This window comes from Lissotriton vulgaris, chromosome 3_1 (genome assembly GCF_964263255.1).
Source record: "Lissotriton vulgaris chromosome 3_1, aLisVul1.2, whole genome shotgun sequence".
NCBI classification, from domain to species: domain Eukaryota; kingdom Metazoa; phylum Chordata; class Amphibia; order Caudata; family Salamandridae; genus Lissotriton; species Lissotriton vulgaris.
Window position 1 is genome coordinate 1,620,168,344 of NC_141689.1, and position 25,222 is coordinate 1,620,193,565.

General features: G+C 44.4%; 1 protein-coding gene across 2 annotated transcripts in view; it reads left to right on the forward strand.

Annotated features, from left to right (window-relative positions):
- Positions 1-25,222, forward strand: part of SVEP1 (sushi, von Willebrand factor type A, EGF and pentraxin domain containing 1) — a 1,018,759-nt gene that overhangs the window by 386,101 nt on the left and 607,436 nt on the right. The gene's annotated exons all lie outside the window — the stretch shown is intronic.

Here is a 25,222-nt window from a genome sequence, read left to right on the forward strand (position 1 = left end):
CTCAGACATGATGGGAGCTCAACGACAGGAAGATAGCAGCATCGCAAAGCAGGTACTGAAAAAGATTAACATTTCTTCGGTAGCGATTGGGAAAAAAACTGGACCTACGGGGGAGACAGCCGCTAAAACTATTGCTAAAAATGACGCCAAAAATAATATAATGACAAAAGAAAGGGCAGATGAGGAAGATTCGGCAAATATCCTAAATGGGGTCCAAGAAATAGATATAACAGCAGCAACAGAAACAGAAACAGAAACATTAAGAAAGCCAAGCTCTAGCACATGTACAGATATCCAAAATATTTCTAGTGGGGTAGACGCCGATTTAACAGGCTTAGCAACCAGTACTGATCAAGGAACTATGGCTATGGTTCCTATAGCAGACTTAGCTGAAGGCGGACTAGTGGGAGATATGGTAATAGAGCTGACAGACTTTACTGAACAAAGCTCTTTTGAAGATTGTGACGCTGAAACAGAAGACGAGCCAGGGGAGAAGGAGAATAATGTTGGCACAAATATAAAATCAAAAACTAAGAAAGGACGTACACAAAGAAACAAATCTAAGGCAAAAAAAAAAGTATTAAACCGGGCTTACTGACAAACAGCTCTAGGATAAATAACAGCCAGACTTCGACAAAAACCTTACAGGACAAAAGCCTGTTAATAAGATGGATGGTAACAAAAGGGCTAGTAAAAAATATGACCCAAAGACTGTCTGGAGCAAGCCCAACAGAATTATTCTCTAACAAAACTACACAGAGAAATACTAGCGATGCTAATAATGATGATGATGTCAACAATGGAAAAAGTGATCCTTCTACTACTTTACCTAATTTATCTAACACACCACCTAACACAGCATCAGATACTCTCTCTGAACAAATGCCAATATCAATGCTGTATGAGCCACAAGATTCTATCATAGATATTCCCGCAATAGAGGGTGAGACGTCTGAGCCACAAATACTCTCCCCAGCCGCAACAGATGCAAAGACAACAGCGAATGCTGCTCTTCCTATATCTCCTGTGAACTCCTCTTATGGACTTTTATCTCCTCATAATATCTTGAAGAATAATAGCCATATAACTGCCCATGCAACTACCCCTGAAGAGGAACCAAACTCACAAGATTCAACTGATGCCTCCCCACTGGATATAATACTTCAGCTATTAAGTAACCAACGGACCGAGGCTCAAGAACACTATCTACAGCTGAGAGAAGATAATAACAAGGTACAGGCAGCCCTACAAGAATTGACTGGAAAGTTTGGAGGAGTTTCACAGGATATCGTGGAACTACAGCAAAGAGTTGCTGATGTGGAAGAAACAAGTGCTAAAACTGCATCCTCATCCGATAAACATGAAACACAGATTGCGACTCTACAACAAAAAGTGGAAGATTTGGAGAACAGACAGAGACGCTCGAATTTAAGAATTTTTGGCATACCGGAAGGAACAGCGGGATCTGATCCGAGGGCCTACTTAGTGGGGCTACTTCAGAAAGCTTTCCCTGATTTAGCGGACTGGGACTGGGACTCACAAATTCAGAGAGCACACCGCCTTCCTCTAATACAGAGAAACAGAGGGGGCCAGTTCCCGCGCCCCTTCTTGGTTTTTTTTGGCAATTTTTTACTTTGTCAGGCTATCTGGCAGAGAGCTCGCCCTAACACCCCGGTAACTATTGGTGCGATCTCGATTTTTGTCCGCTCTGACCTCAGTAAAGAAACTATGGACAGACGGTGGCTGCTACGCAAGTTGATAGACCCATTTAAATCAAGCGGCGCCCAAGCCTTTCTTCAAGAACCAGCACGCCTAAAGGTAATAAAAGGGGGTCGCACCCACTTTTTTACGGACATAAAAGAAGCAGAAGCATATTTAGCCGATACTACTGCTGGCTCAAGCAAGACTAACTCCAAAACTAAGAATAAGGTACTAACATAAACGGAGACATTGTAAAAAGAACTCTTTATTCTTTATTAAGAATTTATTCATAAACAAATTTAGTCTCAAGGGTCTAAATCTATAAGTTTATCTAGGTAATGTGCATAGCAACATTCTAGATTAATATCAAACCTATCTTCTTTTCGGTGGACTTATGGATTTATGGACTGTCTAAGTGAAGAGAGGGTGGGGGGCTCCGGTGCTGACCTGCCAACCAGCTGCCCATACAGCGGCAGCAGATGCTGAGGGATGGCTCTACCCCGGCTGGGGTGAGAGCTAGGGGGGAGGGGGGTGGTGGGAGGGTGTTCTCCGCACTCTGGGGGGTTAAGGGTGGGGGAGGCAAAAATAAAGAAAATAGTTTGCAGGCTGAGGTGGGGGAACTAAACAACGATATTGGAACTTTTGTGTATATCAAACGAACTCTTAGAACACAATACATGAGACCAAGGCAATACTCTGATCAATATAAGATTAGTTTCGAGAGCAAAGCTTTAATTCTGTCCCTTTTTTTGGTTAAACTGATTTATAGATGTATGAAATAAAATGTCTTGCCTGGAATGTTGCTGGGCTAAACAGCAAGAATAAGCGAATGCTGATAAAAGAAGAATTAAAAGTGCATAACTCCCATGTTGCCCTTCTATCTGAGACACATATCACAGGGAAGGATAGAAAACTTCTCAACCATTTAGGATACGAAGTTATCATCAGCTCAGCATATGGCCAACCTATTAGGGGAGTTGCTATACTTAAAGATAAACGATTTAAGGCTGAGATAATACAAACATCTTGCGATAAAAATGGTAGCTGGGCTATTGCCCAGATACGGTTTGAGAATGTCAATTATGTTTTATGCGTGGTATATGGATGCAATATAGATGACCCTACTGTTTTTGACGAATTGAACATTAAGCTATTAGACTGGACTGGAGAACTTATTATTATGGGTGATTTTAACTGCATCATGGATTATAGAATAGATACAACTAGGTCTGGGGGACATCAAAGAATGCATAAAACAAGGGCTTCCATATTTGATATATGCCGTATACATAATTTAAAAGATGCTTGGCGAAATTTATATGCTAATAAGCCAGGATATACGTACTATTCGGCACCCCATAAACTATGCTCAAGGCTTGATATGGCACTTATAAGCGACAACTTATTGAATACAAGCTCTATGATCCTATGTCCACGCATCTCCTCTGACCATAATGCTATAATTTTATCATTTAAAACAACAGATAATAGAATCACGCCTATGCCTTTTTCTTTCCCAAGACATCTAATATCGGATATAGATTATATAACACAGTTAATTTTTTTTTTTTTTTTTTTTAAATATATTTTTATTGCAGGAATTAGTAAATCGTTACAATATCGACCAGCATTGTATCATAAGCGGTATCAACAGAATAAGACCCTCTGGCCCCCCCCGTAAGTTCCGTACACAGCCATCCGGCCCACAACCCTGGGGTCGGGCGGCGAAATGCAATGGGGGATCAGCAGGATGCTTGAGCTGGTCCGGATGATTCACTGTCCGTCATCTGCTTTTCTAAACAAGCCTATAAACCCAAAGGAAAACCCCCACCCGCAAAGGACTACTAACTAAAAGAAACCCACCCAACCCCACCACCAGCGCCAGGGAGCTACCGACACAGGATCTGCCATGGGACCCACGGGGAAAGCAATAGGACCATCAGTACAAACGTTTACCGGGACTCGGGGCGAGTCGCTTCTTCACCTTCAGAGTCGCTGGGGGCACAAAAATCCCTGAGGGCCTGCACTAACATTTCCCATTCCAACGCGGCCTCCTGCGCCTTCTCATTACGCTGCCTCCAAGCTAGTTGATATCTCAGCGCGCTCTCCCCCGCCGCCCACTTCAAAAGCTCACTGCGCCATCTGCTGCCTGTCGGACCAACTCGTGCCTCCCAGTTCCTGGTCACCTCTCGTTTAGCAAGGAGGAGCCCTAGGTCGACAAATTTACTAGAAATTTTATTCCTGGGGGTATGGGGGAACCAGTGTAGGAGCCCCACCGCCGCATCAAATGATAAGGATCTCCCCGTCACCTCCTCCAGGGTCGTTTCTACGTCCTGCCAGTAAGATGACAGACCTGGACAGGCCCATAACATATGTAGGAGGTCCGCTTCCTGAGCTGGGCACCTAGGGCATGCCGCCGAGTTCGTGGCAAAATATCGCCTGATTTTCACCGGGGTCAGGTACGCTCTATGGAGAACGTAATAGTGGACCAACTGAAAACGGGCGTTGCGTGTGCCCTTCCAGGCTCGTCTCACCAACTGGGACCAAGTCGTCTCCGGGATCTCCCTACCAATGTCCTCCTCCCAGCGGTTTCTTAGAGTGGTGAGAGGAGCCAACCCTTCGTTAATCAATCTGCCGTAGAGGCAAGTGACCGCCTTCACCGTGCCCGCCGACATCATCACGTACTGGCACACCTGAGATAAGGGGGGTTCCTCCTGCCCGTTCTTCCAATGTGCCTGGATCGCTCGCACAATGGCCGAGTGTAGCAGGAAGTCGCCACGGGGGATCTCGAAGCGGTCAATAAGATCCTGGAAGGACAAGAGCGCTCCGTCCTCGTACAGATCCCCAACCAGCTGTAAGCCGGCATCCTCCCAGGCCGCCAGGCGTGACCAATCCCCTCCATGGGGGAGGGCCGTCAGCATCCCCAACGGTATTTCAGGCGCATATGGTATCCTCAGTTGGCCTCGGGCGTGGGCCCGATTCCAACACAGGCGGACCGTCCGCTCCTCCATCGACAAGTCCCGCAGGGCCAAACGTTGTCGCATCGCTATAAAGGAGAGAACATGCCTGGCCATGCCCGTCCCCCTCCCGTCTTCCGGGCCCCGGAATTCCCTGGCGATCTCCTGGGTGAAGGTCTGGAGCTGCGCCGCCAGATAATACTTTTCAAAGTCCGGCACCGCGAGCCCCCCCTCGTCTTTCGGCCTCATCAGGGTTTTGAGGGCCACCCGCCGGCGGCCCGTCCCCCAGAGGAATCCGACCACCATGGAGCGTAACAGTCGAAACGTGGCCGGTGGGATCCAGATCGGTAGAGTCCGGAAGTAATATAATAGCCGGGGAAGCGCCACCATTTTAAGCAGGGCGATCCGTCCCGCCACCGAAAGCGGCAGCGTAGCCCAAAAGGCCATGCAGCCTCGGAGTGCTCGAATGCCACGGGCAATGTTCCCATCTAGGAGGTCGGGTTGGTCGTGGTAAACAAACACCCCAAGGCACTTAAAGCAGTCGGGTTCCCACCTAATCTCCCCACTGAGGGCAGGGGCGGGAGTACCCCTGCGCACCGGAAAAAGACAGGTCTTGGACCAATTCACTCGGAGGCCCGAGACCTTCCCGAACTCTGTGAGCGCCACCGCCGCCCCACGTAAAGCGTCGAGCGGGTCCTCCAGAAAGAGCAACAGGTCGTCCGCATACAGCGACACATAATGCGGGCCCGCAGGCGTCCACAAGCCCGTGTAGTGGGCTCCTGACCGAAGGTGCAGCACGAGTGGCTCCACCGCCAGCGCAAAGAGAAGTGGGGACAGTGAACACCCTTGCCGCGTGCCTCGTTCTACCGGATACCGCGAGGAAATCAGTGGCCCCGCCCGGACCCTGGCCGAAGCAGAGGCATAGAGAACCGCGGTCCACCTGACAAAGCCCTCCCCAAGGCCGAATCTCCGCAGCACCGTGCAGAGGTAGTCCCACTCCAGGCTATCAAAAGCCTTCTCTAGGTCCACCGACAGGACGACCGGGGACGGGGCATCCACGAATGGTTCCCCTAACAAACGGAATAACCTGCGAATATTCATAGTCGTGTTCCGCCGTGGGATGAAACCAGCTTGGTCTGTATGCACCAGGGAACTCATGTGTCCCAGCAGCCTCGAGGCCAAGATGCTGCTCAGTATTTTATAGTCCACCGTCAACATCGATAGGGGACGGTAAGACCCCGGGTCGGACGAGTCTCGGCCCGGCTTGAGGAGAGGAACCACCAACGCCTCACACATCGAGCTTGGGAGTCGCCCCAGCCTCTTCGCCTCCCTGTAGACCACCACTAATCGAGGGGCTAGGAGGTCAGCGTAAGCTGCATAAAACTCCACAGGCAGGCCATCCAGACCCGGGGTCTTGTTTCTCGCCATCCGTTTAATGGCCCCGCGGATCTCCCCCAATTCAATGTCAGATCCCAGGGCTTTCGCCACTTCCTGCTCCACTGTGTGGAGCTCCAGCGGACGTAGATAATCATCAAGTCGGTCAGGGTCTCGTGCGGAGCGACTACGGTACAAACATTCGTAATAATGCCGGAAGCAGCTAAGAATCTCCGGTTGGGTGTGTACCTCGGTTCCGTCTGCCTCACGCATACCTGTCGTCAATTGGGACTGGCGCGTAGGGTTGGCCAACCACGGCAATAACGCGCTCGATCTGTCTCCCTCTGCGATGGATCGGACCGTATAGGCCTTATAGTCAAAACAGCGGAGCCGTTCGACCTCTGCCGCCACCTTCTCCCTCGCCTCCGCCGTTCGTAATTGCAATTCCGGGTGTCCCGGGCGGCGCAGTTCAAGCTCGCGGAGTCTCCGATCCGCTGCATCTAAATCAGCTAAGATAACGCGCCTCATGCCCACCTTCTTAGAAATACAGTAACCCCTCACCACTACCTTAAAAGCGTCCCACTCTAACGCTCTAGTACTCGCGGTGCCGCCGTTGGATGCAAAATATTCCAGTATCCTGTCCCCCAGGTCAGCCCTGAAGACACTGTCCTCAAGGATCTCGGGTTGCAGCTTCCAGGTGGGCACCGCCGGCGTCCCGGGGAACCAACGAAGGTCCAGCAGGAGGGGGTTATGGTCCGAAATGGTCCTGGACAAATACTCAGACCGGACCGCTGCCGACACCAGTTCGGGCGACCCAAGAAAGCCATCTAGTCTGACATGCAACTCATGAAGGCTCGAGAAATATGAATAATCCCTAGATGCGGGGTGATGCGCCCTCCAGATGTCCGTCAAACCCCAGCGGGTCTGCCAATCCTGACGACCTTTAGCCGTGCGACGAACCGGAGAATCTGGAAGCGGTGGATGCGAGCGATCCATATCCACATCCACTACAGAATTGAAGTCTCCTCCAAGCAGAAGGGGCCCGGAGAAAAAGTGGGCCAACGAGCCCGATAGCCTGGAAAGGAAGGCAGTCTGGTCCATATTAGGAGCATACACACAACAAACGTTCAAGTCCCTCCCTCCAAGAGTGCCCGAGATGGCCACGTAACGCCCCTCTGGATCTATCACTGTTCTCGTGACTTGAAAGGGGACCCCTGCCCTGATCCATATTAGCGCCCCTCTGGCATACGCGGAGTACGACGTGGAAAAGACCTGCCCCCGCCATCTACGCTGTAGCGCCGCCCCTTCCGCCTTGTTCAAATGAGTTTCCTGCAGCAGCGCCATTTGCACTCCCCTACGCACCAAATAAGCGTGGACCTTGTGGCGCCTGGACATAGTATGAAGCCCCCTTACGTTCCAAGTGACACATTTCAAGTTAGCGACATCAGCCATTGTCCCATATTGTTCTTGCACAGTCTCCCCATCCGGGTCCCAACAAAGAAAGGACAACCTTCCTCCCAGCACTGATGGCGGCCATTTTCCCCAACCAAAACCAAACAACCCAAAAACGAACCAAACCCTCACCCACCCACCCCAGAACAGGACCCAAACTGCACCATCTAGATCCCATCCAAACCTCGCCTTCCATCCACCCAGTAACCCCTACTAATCCCACGGTCGCCACCGTAGGAAGGCCTTAAGGGCCAGGTGCGGGCTGGGCGGAGGCAGTGGGCCCTCGACGCCCAGGCCACCATGACTATAACAAGCCCCAATCAGTGCCAAACCCTCTCGGGGCAGAAACAGGGGCACCCCACCCCTCCCTCCCCGTCTATCAGCAGCAATGGACGGCAACCGCCTCCCCCCTGCCGGGCCCCCTCCCAAAGTAAGGCAGCACACCCCGTTACCCTTGTCCATCCAAAAGGTCCTCCACTGATTTCGGTGTGATCACCGGTGTGTGGCCACTATCAGTCGCTGAGTCCTCCGAGTCCGATGGTGCCACCTCTTCACCCAGGTTTCCTTCCTCCTCAACGGCTTCGTCCCGTGCACCCGACAACTCCGACAGTACTTCCAACACTCCCCTCCGTTCCGACGACGTCTCTGCAGTTGAGGGCCCACCCGTGCGGCCGCGGCGATTCCTGATCCTCCTGGATCGCCGTCTCTGTTCCGGCTCATCTGCCTGTTGGGACGAGGAGCCGAAGCCATCTTTCCCTGTCCTGTAAAGTTCAAGCCAGGCACAGACATCCTCCGGGGTGTCGAAGAACTGAGTTTTGTCATCGACTATGATGCGGAGCCTTGCAGGGTAGAGGAGCGAGTACTGGATGCCCTCGCTCCTGAGCTCGCGCTTGACCGCCAGGAAGGAGAAACGCTTGCGTTGAGTCTCGTAGGTGTAGTCCGGAAAGATGTTCACCTGACTGTTCGCTACTTTGAATGGACCATTATGTCTGGCAGCATTGAGGATCAAGTCCCTGTCCCGAAAGTGCAATAAGCGCGCCACCACCGGCCTCGGGGTGCGTCCCTGTTGCGGTGGCCGTGCCGGGACTCTGTGGGCCCGCTCCAGAGTGTAGAAGGAGGATAGCCCCTCCGGGGCCACCGTGTCACGGAGCCAGGTCTCTAAATACGCCACCATGTCGCCATCCTCGATCTTTTCCGGGAGGCCCACTACACGAATGTTGTTTCTCCTGTTGCGGCCTTCCGCATCCTCCGCCCTTTGCTCCAGGGCCGCAATTCGGGATAGGGCATCCTTCATCGTCGCAGCCAAGGTTCGCTGCGCCGGCTCTAAGGTTTTCACCGAGCTCTCCACTTCCTTGACCCGGTCCGAAAGTTTGCCGTGGTCCGCTCTGAGGAGGCCCAGGCTCGTCGCCACCTGGGCAATGTCCTGTTGGAGGGCCGATCTCGTGGTCGTTATCGCCTCCAGGACGCGGTCGAACTGTTGTTGCATCGACGCGCCATCAGAACTCTTTGGGTCCCCATGCTCCTCTTTGTCCTGGGCTTCCGAGTCCGAGGCGGTCGGGGTAGTCCCCTTGGCTCCTCTGGGTTTCCCCATGTCGCCGGGGGCACTCCGTGAAGTTCCCGGAGTAGGTGTCTCCGGGTGCAGATGTCGACCACGACCCTCCCGGTTACTGGTCCTCAAATCGAGTGTGGGAGACCTTCTTCTCCAGGGCCTGTGGAGACTTCTCCGCTTCGGCTCACGCCACCGCCACGGCGTCCGAGGGCACCGATGAGGGGGCGGAGACAACCGTCGCCGAGTCGGGCAGGTCCGCTCACCCGCTAGAGACCCGGGGTGGGGGTCACCAACTCCACCGGACGATTTGTGGCGCCAAAGTGTCGCGCCTCCCATGGAAGTGGACTGGCCGGGAAGACGTAGCTAGGTGCGGAGTCGTGAATCGGGCCACCGCCTAGATCACAGAGCGTCCTCTCCCGGGGTCCCCTATAACGTGGGCATCCGCCCGGTCACCCAACCGAGTGTAAACTCGTTGTGAAAAGTCCGATCCAGTAGACAGCCAGTGCACAGAGCAGCCGGGGATGGCATAGTCGGGAGCAAGTCGCTGCTCGCGACGCTCCTCCAAGTCAGTGGGTCCGACCAGGGGGACAAAGAAGTCCGGGCGCCATGTTGGGTCGCACTCCGCAACTCCGCAAACTTCGGTTTAACTCCGGAGCAATTCTCGACCGAGCCCCATCAGGGGCCCCGGCAGGTCTTCGTCGGTCCGCTCAGCAGAATGCGGGGTCTGGGGTGCCCCGCAGCCTCCGAATTACAGGATAATACCGGGCTCAGTCCCGGAGCCGAGCTCTCAGGCGACCATCGCCATCGGCGCCCAAGCCACGCCATTATATAACACAGTTAATATTACATCTCACAGAATTCATAAATATAAACTCAAATTCAGCATCACCAGCAATAGTTTGGGATGCTTGCAAAGCCAGTATTAGAGGCTATACTCAAACGTACGTGATTAGACAAAACATAGAATCAAAAAAAAAGAATGATACTTTGATGTCAAAAATAACTATCCAAGAGGAACTTTTGTCATCATCTCTCCAGGCCAACCTGCCATCGAGCTTAGAAATAGGGCTTAAACTCACGTCACTAAAAATGAAGCAAAATCCAAATTTATCAAAAAAAGCATAAACAGCCTACATAAATTTAAAATAAATCAATATGAAGGTGGGGATAAAATTGGGAAAATTCTGGCCTATAAAACTGCTGAACACAGAGCAAATGCTACAATCACAAGTATACAGGGGAGAGGGAACAAAATCTACAATAAACCTCAAGACATCTTAGAACAATTTGCTGATTATTATAAGAATTTATACACCACAGAAACGACCCCTAGCATAGACGACATACAGAAATATATTGAAAACTACACCATAGATACTCAAAATATCATAGAGATAGACTCGTTGTCTGATGAGATAACTATGCTAGAACTACATCAAGCTATTGCTTCATTACCCTCATTAAAAGCAGCAGGGGAAGACACTATACCATTAGAAATATATAAAACATGCCTAAAAGAGCTTGAACAACCCTTGCTGAAAGTAATCCAATCTGTAGGCCTTGAAGGAAAAACACCACAATCTTGGAATAGGGCTAAAATAATATTTTTTCTAAAGAAGGACAAACCGAAAGAGGAAAGAGGGTCTTTTCGCCCTATTTCACTGATAAATACTGATGCGAAAACTTTTGCAAAAATTCTAGCTCTAAGACTGGCCCCCATTATGCCCATGATTACCCACCCACAGCAACACGGCTTCATTATTGGGAGAGACACCACCATACATGTTAACACGGCCATAACAGCATTTGACGTTGCAGAGACGGATGCCACCCCACTCGGTATGATTTTGTTAGATGCTGAAAAAGCTTTTGACCGAGTGGGATGGGATTTTCTCTGGTGCGTACTATCCAAATTAAGGTTTGGGGGGGAATTCTTGAATTGTATTAAAGCACTGTACGACAAACCAATTGCATTTACTAGCTATGGGGGGCTGGTATCTTCAGATTTCAGGATTTTACGAGGAACTCGACAGGGCTGCCCTCTCTCACCTCTTTTATTTGCACTCTATTTAGAACCTTTTTTGTTAGCCCTTCAATCTCAAACCCGGATCATACCGTTTAAATCAGGACACCAAGAATTAAAAATAACAGCATACGCTGACGACATAGCGGTTTACACGGAAGATGTTGTAGAGGCCCAAAAAGGAATAATCTTAGAAGCAGAGAAATATGGCAAGGTAGCGGGCTATAAATTAAACCTACAAAAAACGCAAATAATAGTTAACTATGCCCCACCTGTGATGGTGCCTGAGATATGCAAAATAGCCACTTATCTGGGAATAAGAATAACAGCCAAAGTACAAGACATTAACAAAATAAATTATGATGAATTAATCAAATCTACTAGGTTACTATTAAAACAATGGCATAGACTACCTCTCAATATAATTGGCAGAATTAATTTGATAAAAATGAAGGTATTACCTAAATTTATATACCTATTTCGATCTATACCATTAGCGTTAAATAATCAATTTTTTAAGAAACTGGATGGAATATTTAGCAGTTTTATATGGGGGTATAAAAAGGCGAGAAGATCATTAAACCTTATGAAAAATGACACACATGAAGGTGGGCTTAATTTTCCGGATTTTAAATTATATTTTTGGTCTGCTTTCACTAATCGTTTACGCTCCCTACTCAACGAAGGAAGAGCTTTATTTTTTCATTATTTCATGTTAAAATCTGATTCAAATCTATTTTTATTTAGAACTAATGATCCCAACTATTACAAAAGAGTCAAATTTAAGACAGCTAGAGATATAACAAAGATATGGGGCAATATCTTATCTTTTTGTGATACTAATCTTTTTCATTCAAATTTACCATTATGGGGAAATCCAGGCCTACCAAATATCTTTAATGATAACACTGGCCACGGATGGTCTAGACTAGGTATTAATACCTTAGGGGACTTATACAATATACAGGGCTTCATGGATTTCAACACCCTTAAGCAACTATACAACCTATCCGAAAATATGAGATACAAATTCCTACAGATACACGATTATCTGATTAACAAAAAACAAATTTTGGAAGCCCCAGAATGTGACATCTGGATCTGCTTACACTCATCAAAAAACAAATCTGTTATAAGTGAGACATATAGAACTCTTATTGCTGTCAAATCTAACGATTGCAGTAAGCTTGCTGATAAATGGAGCAGAATATTGGGATCAAATATAACTTCTAAACAGATAACAAACTCTTTGACGAATATTAACAAACGAGTACGATCATCCAGCTCAAGACTCCAACAATTCAGAACAACATGTATGCTATATTACACCCCCGAAAAAAATTCTAAATTTTCCCCCAACAACACTCATAGTGATCGTACTAAATGCCCTAAATGCTCTACTGAAGCGGCAGACCTGATACATATGCTGTTCTCATGCCCGAATTTGAAAACTTTCTGGTGCGAAATTGAAAAAATCTTGCATATGAAGCAGATACAGATACCAGCGTTAACAGCTGTGTCTGTTTTATTAGATATCTATCCAGCTCCACTCCCACATGCCGCCCTGATTACAATATTAATATCTTGCGCTAAACTAACTGTGGCAAGAGCCTGGATCAGCTCAGAAACACCAAAAATCTGGGATTGGTGGGCATTGGTAATTGAAGTACACTCAATGGAGCTTGCTTTAGCAAACATCAGGGGCATAAAGGCAATGAAAAAATACGAAAAAAATTGGGGAACTTTTATAGAACGCTGATGCTATACATATGAAAAACTATGTTATTTGACAACTACTATTATGTTTTGAGATTGCTAACATGAAATTGCTCTCTTTTTCATTTTTTCCGCCCTTATCTCCTTTCTCGCCTTTCTTTTGGCTTTCAACTGCAGTACCGACCTAATTGTGTATACGTTATGTATGTTAGCCATTATATATATGTATTGTGTTTTATGTACTATTATTATTTTTTGTCTGTTGTTCTCTTCGTCAGCCTGCTAACAATAAAAAAAATAAAATAAAAAAAAAACAGGATGTTTTAAAAAAAAATAAATAATTGGTTAATTGGCTTATTAAGTGTATCTTAGTGAATACATATATTAGCACGTCATGAGTGATGTAATATGTGACGTCATCAGCAGTGCATTGCAGGCGCGCAAGTTGTAGTGAGTCCAACTAACTATAACGTGGGAATTTCAATGGTTTTATGTCAGTAAAATTTCCAGCTAACTATAACTGGTTTCAAACCTATGGTTTTTTCAGTGAATTTAATAGGTTTTTTAAATGCTAATTCCTAACTATAACTGGTGTGAAACCTATGGTCTTTTCAGTGAATATATATATCCAAAAATACCGGCTCTGCACCTCCAACACTGGCAAACAGAAAAACCACGACGAGTCCCACAAATTCAGGCAAGATGTTTTTGTCATTGGTTACACCATGAGTGATGTCACTGACCATGTCATGAGTGATGTAATATGTGACGTCATCAGCAGTGCATTGCAGGCGCGCAAGTTATAGTGAGTCCAACTAACTATAACGTGGGAATTTCAATGGTTTTATGTCAGTAAAATTTCCAGCTAACTATAACTGGTTTCAAACCTATGTTTTTTTCAGTGAATTTAATAGGTTTTTTAAATGCTAATTCCTAACTATAACTGGTGTGAAACCTATGGTCTTTTCAGTGAATATATATATATATATATATATATATATATCCAAAAATACCGGCTCTGCACCTCCAACACTGGCAAACCGAAAAACCACGGCGAGTCCCACAAATTCAGGCAAGATGTTTTTGTCATTGGTTACAGCACAACGGTCTGACGCGTTTCAGGCCGATGCCCTTGCTCACAGATAGTTTAAGCCGGTGTGTGCCATTGTTTTTAAATGCAATAGTGAACACCATGTGATAATGAATATAGAAAACATACTACCCACAATGTCTAGAATTCTTAAATTCCGAGCAGAAGGGTAAAAGACATGTAAAATTTTAAACTGAATGAATTCAGTATTGTTATTATGTATTAATTTTCCATTTGGGACATGTCGAAATAATTATATCTGCTTAAATGCAAGATAAACGTTATAATAGTCTAATGGATATTTGTGCAAAATTGCAAGTGTAAACATATATATATGGAAAGTACTTTTATATACTATGTGACTTCACCACACATGCATTTGCATTGAAATGGCATGCGTGATGAAGTAATTTGCGGGGTAAAAGTTTGCGCAATGATAGGTTTGCGGAGTAATTGCACCTGCGTTGTAAAAAATATGGAGTGATGGTATGCGGGATTTAATTTTACGGAATCTCGTCATATATTCAAGTGCTACAGAATAAATAAAATGGCCAGTAATTGTTACTAGGTATTTATTATGCATCATCCGTATTCCACCCACTTCTATATTTTCCATCTTTCTTATTGCCTAAGATTCAAACATGATGCACAGCAAGTTTTCAAAATGTTGTTCTTATGTGTACAGTCTTAGCTGATCATGCTCAAACCAAAGTGAACTGTGGCACTTCTGGATTTGCATATACCTGGAAAACTACCTATTTGGCATTCCTATTAACACTATGGCCCTTATTTTAGCTGTAATTTGTTTAGCAGTCTACTGCAATCGGGAGACATCCTTTACAACGCAACTTTTACTACGCAGTGCTATTACAACGCAGGTTTTACAACGAAAACCATTACAACGCATTGCGCTGGAGGGCGCTCTAGGATAGAGAATTGATTTAATTTACTATCCAACACCTTCCCTAGGGTCCACGGGGACTGGAGTTGGAATAGTAAATTAAACTATTCACTGGAGAAGTGTGGCTCAAGTGGAGAAGTGTGACTCAATGGTTGGAGCGGCAGACCCTGATGCAGAGGTCTAGCCCGGGACCAGGGTTCAATTCCCCGCCTCGGCGGGTCTTGGACTCAAAATTCCACGGACCTGATAATTCTCGCCTCTGTGCCTATTCTAATTATAGAGTCCCACTCTGCAACTCTGGGCAATAGCTTGCTTAATCTCCACAACGGCCCCCACAACGCTAAGGATGCCTGGCCTTCACCCTGGGGGTGCCCAGGAGTGGACGCCTCACAGGGAAAGCCAGGATGGGATCCACAGCGGTATTCGTACAAGTGCCTTGAGACCCTTGCAGGTGAGTAGTGCGCTATACAATTATCAATTTACATTTACTATCCAGCACCCCAAAGCGGTATGCGTAGTAAAACCTGCGTTGTAACATCATGCGTGGTAAAAGCATGCGTTGTAACGTCATACATCCACTGCAATCAGTATGGGTTCTCAGTGCTGTTGGGTTCAGGTACTCTTACCCCCTAATCTTGGGGATTCAGTCACACAGCAGTGTATCTTTCATTGGAGTTGCAGTTAATAGTTACTGTACTTGTATCATTTGAAGTGTACTATAATGTTTAGTGTTTCTGTATGTGTCGACGGAAATCTTTTTTATTCAGGTATGTGTCATCTGAGGCTTTATATGTGTGTTATCCAGCATAAGTAAGTATATGAAGCAATTTAGATTATAATATTTTGTTATGGACTACATTATTCCTTTAAATCAGTGTAGCTGGGGGTGTTGGCTTGGTGCTGGCTATGTATGGTATGTGTTGCCTTGGAGAGGTATATTGTTTTTAGTGAATTGACTGCTGTATTGAGCATGATGAAGACCAACTAAATCATGCCCCTAAACTGTGTTTGATGTGTTTGGGGTGTTTTGACCAATGTGCTTTTTTTAAGGCTTGGCCTACGTCACCACGAAGTGGGGCGGAGCTCCGAGCTCCTATTGTTAAAAAAAAAAAAAAAAAAAGTTTCTTTAGGGCTCGGGCCAGAAACATTCCTTAGTGCGCGAGCTTTTTTTATAGCATCTGCATAGTCATTCGTCTTCGCTGTGCTGTGTTTTTAGTAGCCTTGACGTGATAGGCTATATGTAATTTGCCTCAGCCACTTTTGGCATTTACTGTGCGGTTTCGCGCACGGCAGTCCTTGCAGACTGTGTTTCTATGTAGATACACTATCATCTAAGTCCTTCTGTGCCCCTGGGCTGTAAAATTGTAGTTCTTTTTTTTTTTGCCAAATGTCCTGGTTTTTGGTTTTCAAAGTCTGCTCACTCCGCAAATTGTTTTTCTTCTGGCCCAAAAGGAAGATGGTAAGCACGTTTGATCCGCAAGTTCATGTGGAGTTTTTTTTAATACCGCTCCACCTTGCGCCTAGAAGCTGTTCAGGCTGTGGGGGAGCACTGGAAGCAATCTTGCTAGAAGGACACTACATGATGGGTGCCGAGGCGATGTTTACAGCAGTTTCTTCGCGGGTGTGGTCCAAATCGGTCATATAATTGAATGAAAGTAATTATTTTAAGGAAGTCGGGCTTGTAGAGCCGCAAATGGGGCTTGTTTGGACATGCAACACCCAGAAGAAACATGCTAAGTCGTGCACATTGGAGGGAAGGAGTGCGCTGTCGGAGGCTGCTCCGGACAGCCTACCTGAATGTAGGGGCTGGAGGAAGGCAGGGCCACAACACTAAAGAGGGGAAAGCACACGTCTGCTCTCTAACTTTCGACACGTAACTGCGGTTGTCGCTTAGTGATTTCTACGTGTTTTACTAATGGGCGAGTTGAAGTCTCTTACCTCCCCCCTCGCCCCCCATTCCGGGCATTCTCTGTGCAACCGCTAGTTTCATTTTCTGTGCATCAAAGCACCTAAAAGCCACAAGGGCGGGGCAGCGCGGCGCTCTACACATCGGATGTGGTTTTTCTATTGAATATATGCGTGACGGCCCCTGAATGTGTCATTATCGCCTCCTCCCGTATTTGTCCGCCACCCAACCACTTTCTTTACCGCACTAGCGTGCACTTGGCTCCACGTCAGAAGAGAGGCCCCGCCTTTTCAGTCAGCAGCACTAAGCATGGCAGGACTCACTACCGGTACGTGCATGCATCTCACTGCCCCGATCTGGAGACAGTGAGCGATGCTGCATGAAGTACTAGGACTGGCTGTCGTCCTTCCGTCCCGTGGGTAGTTTTTGGAACTCCTAAAAGCAGTCTCAGAAGAGAGCTCAAGGACTGAATGAGCATGAACTAATGAGCTCGTCGCGCCCTCTAGCTGCACTTATAGGTGCTCAAAGGGCCGTCGGGGGCTGGGGGGTTCTTCACTGGACTCTTTGGTTGGAGTTCTGCACCTTTCCGGAGTACTAAGATCAACCTGGCGCCTCGAGTTGCCATAAGCGTGTGACATACAAAAAAAAAAAAAGCACGTAAACTTTGTGAACAAAATCATACCGGTTCTGTAAATCACCATCGTAAAAGGTGCAAATGTTAGGTGAAGTTAGGGAATGGCACAAAAAAAACGAGTGGGCGTGCTATCTCTCCACCCACCCTTGCGGCTACCTCCGTGTTCCCACGCGCTAAAGTAAACACTGGGCAGTACAACCAAGCAATGACCACCATTTCATGTTCAAGTCCAAAGACAACCACCTCGTTTTTTTTACATGAAATCATAACTTTGTGGTACCTGGAGTTTCCTTTTCTCTTTGACTACAAGGGCCTGAATGCAGTGGCGAAAAAACGGGATTAAGTAAGTTGCACATACATACTGGACGGTTGTGCACCGTTTCAGAGTCTATAGTTTCTTTGAAATATTTTTTTTCCTCTATAAACAATTTTTTGTGTGGACTGATATTTTGTAGCTATAGTGTTCACTAGAATAAGACAGCAAATGGGAGGCCGCGGGCAAAAGGGCTTTCGTCAAATAGTGTAAATTAAATGTAGGAAAAAACGGAAACCTACAGCCGCTGGCTGTGAGTTTGCTGCACGTGCAGTGAGTGAGTGCAGAGTGACAGTGAGTGCAGAGTGACAGTGAGTGCAGAGTGAGTGCAGAGTGACAGTTAGTGCAGAGTGACAGCAAGTGACAGTGAGTGCAGATTGAGTGCAGAGTGACAGTGAGTGCAGAGTGACAGTGAGTGCAGAGTGAGTGCAGAGTGACAGTGAGTGCAGAGTGACCGTGAGTGACAGTGAGTGCAGAGTGACAGTGAGTGCAGAGTGACAGTGAGTGCAGAGTGACAGTGAGTGCAGAGTGAGTGCAGAGTGACAGTGAGTGACAGTGAGTGCAGAGTGACAGTTAGTGACAGTGAGTGCAGAGTGACAGTGAGTGCAGAGTGACAGCAAGTGACAGTGAGTGCAGAGTAACAGTGAGTGCAGAGTGACAGCAAGTGACAGTGAGTGCAGAGTGACAGCAAGTGACAGTGAGTGCAGAGTGACAGCAAGTGACAGTGAGTGCAGAGTGAGTGCAGAGTGACAGTGAGTGCAGAGTGAGTGCAGAGTGACAGTGAGTGCAGAGTGAGTGCAGAGTGACAGTGAGTGCAGAGTGACAGTGTGTGCAGAGTGACAGTGAGTGCAGAGTGACAGTGAGTGCAGAGTGACAGTGAGTGCAGTGACAGTGAGTGTAGAGTGACAGTGAGTGTAGAGTGAGTGCAGAGTGACATTGAGTGCAGAGTGACATTGAGTGCAAAGTGACAGTGTGTGCAGCGTGACAGTGAGTGCAGCGTGACAGTGAGTGCAGAGTGACAGTGAGTGCAGAGTGACAGTGACTGCGAGAGTGACAGTGAGTGCAGAGTGACAGTGAGTGCAGCGTGACAGTGAGTGCAGAGTGACAGTGAGTGCAGCGTGACAGTGAGTGCAGCATGACAGTGAGTGCAGAGTGACAGTGAGTGCAGAGTGACAGTGTGTGCAGAGTGACAGTGAGTGCAGTGACAGTGAGTGCAGAGTGACAGCGTGTGCAGAGTGACAGTGTGTGCAGAGTGACAGTGAGTGCAGAGTGACAGTGAGTGACAGTGAGTCACACACCACCAGCCATCAGTGCACGCATCAATTGTTAACGCATCCACAATTAACTATTGTAGCAATCGCAGTATGGTACACTTTACTTTTAAACATATTCATCTAAAGCACAGCATGCCACCATTAGTAAAATTACAATCCAACCCACATAATTCCACTACACACCACATGCACACACTCCATAACACATGGCGAAAAGACCTTGCCATTTACAATGCCATTAGCTCAAACTCAAATAAATCCGAGCCCGATTGCATTTCTAATGCTTGTTTAGTTTGTGATTGATTATGATTATGATGGGTTCTGCTCTGAGCTCTATGAGGCCCAACTATATGGAATATTCAGTGTGTTGTCTGGGAGTACAGGCTATTGTCTAAAGTGTTGTGGTGAGTGTTGACGATTGCTTGGATGACAAGAAGGTTATAAGATGTTTCATACCTATTTGATGTATCTGCATGGTGATGGACATATGCTCAGTATTCTGTCTAAAGGTTCTTGCTGGATGCAGGGTTTAGGTTTATTGATGTTCTTCCACCCTGGTCCACCAGTCCAGAGATAGCCATTTGGGGACAGTATCAGCATTGGGCCATGAAAGATTCACACTTCCCAATCCTTTGGTAGCCACACAGCCGGGTCAAGTAGACCACAAACAAATTCTGAATAGCAAGCAGTCAGACACCTAGTTTTAATCCCCATAACCATGACTTCCTCATGTTAGGAATTCCAGCAGTCAAAAATATAGAAACACTCCGTTCTCTGAAGGCATAGACACATGGCAATTTCTCACCCCTGTGTGCTAGTATCAAGTATGGCTTAAACTAGTAATCCTGCAAGTTATTGATCAGAACATGAGAACTTTGGTGCGGTTTGGTCTTTGCTAGCTGAGCTACATGTGTTAACACAAGTAGTACCTTTTGGAATGATGTGGCAGATGAGCTTGACGATTAAAAGAGAAGATGGATCTTAGCTTCCTTTGGCTTGATTGAAGAATAATTTTGCTTGTTTTTATTAATTTTCTATTCCCTTGCTTGTATTTGATTCTGGTTATTTTGTAAATATTTGTTCAGTGTAGTTCAGTTTATTCAAATGGTTGATATCATCTTCTCTCGTGTTGTGCCTGGTGGTTGCTCGAATGTGGGAGAAACTCTTACGGTGTTCTTTATTTCCTTGGTTACATAGAGTGGAGAAGTGAGAAAGGTGCTAACGTCTATGGAGACATTCCAATGATGGAATAGAAAAGCACAATAAGTAAGGCACTAAATATCCTTAAAAGTGTGGCTGCAAATAAATGAAGGCAAACATTAATTCTCCAGGTTTAGGTTACCAGGAAGATATTTTCACAATTCTTTTTCCCTTCTGGCATAAAGTAGAGGCTTACATACAAAACTATATGCGAAATAGGAGCTTAATTGGAAATTCTGGGCATTATAAAACCCTAGAAAATAAATTGAAAAAAAAGCAGGTTTCTCCTAAGAATTGAAGCTTTTACAAGTACATTTCAATTTGTGCTATGTAGTTATTTCATAAAGAAATGCATTGAGTACCACTTCTATCACCTTAGTTTCTCCTGTTTGGTACCCGTTGAGCATGTAGAATACCCACTGCACTACTGGATCAGTGACTTCAGGGTCAATTCACTTTTTGCATCAAAGATGCTTCTCATTACCAGATCCAAATATTTGATCTTCCTTCTTCTCGGTCTTCTATTAGTTGAGATTGTTTTTATCTAACCAAACTGAAAATTACACAGAATAGTGTCTGCAATGACCATTGCAGTGCACACAAGTCTATGATAATTTTCCATCTTGCGTATTTTTTCAGGATATTGAAAGGTAATTGAATCCATAATGTCCTCTGCATGGTGAATCGGTGTGTACCTCTACTCTGAGTGCCAGTTATATCTAAATCTACTATATTTACTTTTTATTTCACCCTGGTGTACACAAATCTCATGTGTGTGCAGGAGACTGGCCTATCTCTAGTAATGTCATGTCTAGGACCTATTCAGTGAACTGGAGGGGTGCCTAAAGTGTGTCTTCATAGTTTTAATAGGATCACTGATTATATCCTGGTAGGTCACATAAAGTGGTGGTCGCAGCGTGCTGAGTTTTGTGAGTCTTTAATATGCCAGAGTTTTCCACTGAGTCAATAGGGAGCGTGGTATATGGACGCCACTTGTGTAAGTTTCTGCTTTGAATATGACTCTTACCTGGCACCAATATTCTATGTGCATGTGGGATGTGCACGTATAATAGAGAGGCAGCCCATCTGAGGTAGTAGAACTCTTTGCGTGATCAGACTCCGAGTACCAGAACAATGGGGATCCATTTTGGAGGGCCCCAGGTTTATCATAGTACAGGACAGAGGATGGATTCAGCTTTCCCAGACTGTAGAGGTATATTGCATGTATTTCTGTAGATGTGGAATCCAAGCACTGAACTGAGGGAGGATAGAGCCGGGGTTTCCTTTTGGAATCCAAAAAGGTCCTGGTTCATAAGAGGCTGAAGCTTAGTTCTTCCTGCCATTTTATAGATGGTAGAGTTAAATGGTGGGAGTGCAGTTATTGTTCTGAATGAGGTGCCCCTTTGTCTGCCCTGAGTACTGTTTCAGGAAAGCTGAAGATAGCCAGGTGAGAAAATGTCACACTTCATCGTGACCCTAGTTTAGATACTCCTACTAGGAAGCAGCACCTTTGCTACCTGCTGTGGGATCCAAAGGGAATATGACATTTGAAAGGTAACCAACCTAAACCAGATCTGAAGCTTAAGACAGTGGATCCACTGTTTAACCCTGGATCAAGAGTATAAAAAGCATAATCCAGACCACACCAGTTTGTTTCAGTTCCAAGCTCTTCTTAACTAATCAAATGAGTGCTCAACGGAGTTTCAGAAGAACTGCTGTGTGGCCAAATCTGGCCTCTGCATGACAGCCAGTTTCCCAGACATGAATGGGCATTACTAGAAGTTTGCAACTTGCTGGAGAAGCTAAGTTTTGTCTAGTGTGCATTGAAGCCTACCTGGCCCTGCTGAAAGAAAAACTGCCCAGGCGCAGAAGCCGGTGTTTTTCCAGCATGTGGAACAACTAGAAGTAGATGACGGCAGACTGAGACTGAGAGTGAAGCAGGCTTGACTCGAAGTGTCAGGAGTTACCCTGGTCTATAGCCTGAAGATCACAGCTGCTGAAGCACTGGGCCATTGGGCTGCAGCTGCTAAGGATGTATGCGGTGCACAGACAGAATATACACAAATATCGAGTTGGAAATGTCGTGAGGCAGAAATATCGACAGTTGTTTAAAATCTCAATGTTTTAATTAATGTTATGTATTGTAGTATGTTTTTTTAAATGTATGTGAACTATTTTTTGTATAAGTATTGGTTTTGTTTTTTAATATATGTGTTACATTTTAAGTAGTTATTAATGTTATAATAATAACATTTGTCGTTTTTTGGTTCTGTTGCAGGTTGTGGGTTTATAGGGGAATAGGGTGGAAAGTAATTTAATTATAATAAATTCATTCTTATTTTTTATTTAATAGTATTTGTTTAATTTAGATTTTATAGTGTTAATTGTGGGAATGTATTTATTATTAATTATTTATTTTTTAAGTATTATTAATTATTTAATTTGTAATTATGTTAACTGTGTAATTTTAGGAACGGGTTGTGGGTTTATAGGGTGGGAAGTAATTTAATCATAATAAATGTATTCATATTTTTTATTTAATTATATTTATTTAATTTACATTTCATAGTGTTAATTGTGGGGATTCATTTATTATTAATTATTTATTAATTGCTTGTTAATTACCATCAAATAATTAATTCTAATTATTATGTTAATTGTGTTATTTTTTTTAGGAGCGGGTGGTGGGGTTTATAGGGGAATAGGGAAGAAAGTAATTTATTTATAATTAATGAATACTTATTTGTTAATTAATGCTAATTAATTAAAATGTACATATGGCAATTGTGTAATTAATTTTAGATGTGACTTGTGGGGTGTATAGTGGTAAAGGGTGGGAAGTAATATCTTTAATTGATATTAATTTATTAATGTAAAATTAGTTATGGAAATTGTGTAATGGTTTTTAGGTGTGGGTTGTTGTGTTTATTGGGGTAGAGGGTGGAAAGTAATTTATGTTTCATTAATTAATAATTAGTTGATCATTAATATTAATTAATCAATTCATAAATATTCATGGTGATTGTATATTTTTATTTTGTGTGTGGGTTTCGGTGGTATAGGGGTAACGTTTGGGGAGTAAATACATTTTGATCTGTTTTAACTTGTTTTTTAATTAATTATATTTCTTTAATTGATATTTGATTATGTTAATTATGGAAGTACATTTTTTTTTAATTTTGATGTGTGCAGTCAATTGTGTGGTGTTAGAGGGTAGGAAATAAAAAAGATTACATTTATGTAAAAATTAATGTTTTTGATTATAAATAATTTCTATTAAAAATAGTTATTTGTTTGTAAATTATATTTAAATTTAAAAAAAATAATCTTTATAGGTATTTTTTAGATCTTTTTAACATTATAATACGTTTTTATCTTTTGGAAATTTTTAGTATTTTATATATGTTTTCTTTTTTTTAAAAATATTTTGTGTTGTAGGTAATATTTTGTTTGGTTTTAATTTTGAACTGACTCCAACGGGAATATTAATTTGTACCCCTCTGCTATCCAACGCATTCCATACTGTTGCACTCACAGGAGTGGGAATAGTAATTTTTACCCCTCCGCTATCCATCATTTTCCCTACTGTTGCACTCACTGGAGTGGGAATATTAAGTTTTACCCCTCCGCTATCCAACATTTTCCCTACTGTTGCACTCACTGGAGTGGTAATAGTAATTTTTATTCCTCCACTATCCAACACTTTCTCTACTGTTGCACCCACTGGAGTGGGAATAGTAATTTTTATCCCTCCGCTATCCAACACGTTTCCTACTGTTGCACTCACTGGAGTGGGAATAGTCATTTTTACCCCTCCGCTATCCAACACTTTCTGTACTGTTCCACTCACTGGAGTGGGAATAACAATGTTTACCCCTCCCCTATCCAACACTTTCCCTACTGTTGCACTCGCTGGAGTGGGAATAGCAATTTTGACCCCTCCGTTATCCGACACTTTCCCCACTGTTGCACTTAATGGATTGGGAATAGTTATTTTTACCCCTCCGCTGTCCAATACTTTCCCTACTGTTGCACTCAATGGAGTGCAAATGCTTAAAGACTATTAAAAATGTTAATGTTTTAATTTATAATATAATTTTTTTATTCGTTTTTATGTTATAGGTGTATATATATATATTTATTTGTAGATTTACATATTTATAACTTTTAAAAATAAATTTAAATGAATAGTTTATTATTTGTTTTAAAGCCAATATATATACATATATATATATATATACATATTACATTTTATATATGTATGTTTAATTTAAACTTTTTTAAATTAAATTTATTTCTTATATTTGTTAAAATGTATATTTTTTAAGTTCATTTTATTATTTAATATATATTCAAAATTATTTTTACTTATATAAAAAATTGATATGTTGTACATCAATATTTTTTACATCTATATTTCTTTTACAATAGTTTTTATTTATTTATTTATTTATTTTAGGCAATTTTTAAAGCGCTGCAATTACCCGTAGGTGTCTCGGCGCTAGCAGCTAAAGGATAACTAACCAGATAATAAACAGTGAAACAGTGAATAAAGTGATCTACAGGGATGTCATTGAGAAAACAGCCAAGTCTTTAGCTGCTTTCTGAAGACAATCAAAGATGGACTGATCTTTATATTAAGGGGAAGAGAGTTCCACAATTTCGCCGCTGCTATGGTGAAACGTCTGTCTCCCCAGGTCACTTTCCTTGTTCTGGGAATCTGAAGCATGTGAGCCGTGTTGGAGCGCAACGTTCTAGGGGTTGCTAGAGGTTTAAAGGAACTTCTCAGAAATCTGGGTCCCGTGTTATTTATTGCCTTGTAGACAATACAAAGGGTCTTGAACTTCGTACGACTTCTGACTGGGAGCCAGTGCAGTTGGTCGAGATGTCCAGAGACAGAGCTGTATTTGGGAATACCCAGTAGGATTCTGGCAGAGGCATTTTGTATTAGTTGCAATTTGGAGATAACCTTTTTTTGAGCATTGAGGAAAAGGGAGTTGCAGTAATCGATGCGAGAAAACACCAGTGTGGATATGAGTGTTTTTCCCATAGCTATGGGAAGATACGGTAGTAGTTTCTTTATCTTCCTTAGGATGTTAAAGGAAGATGACACTACCGAATTCGCATGATGA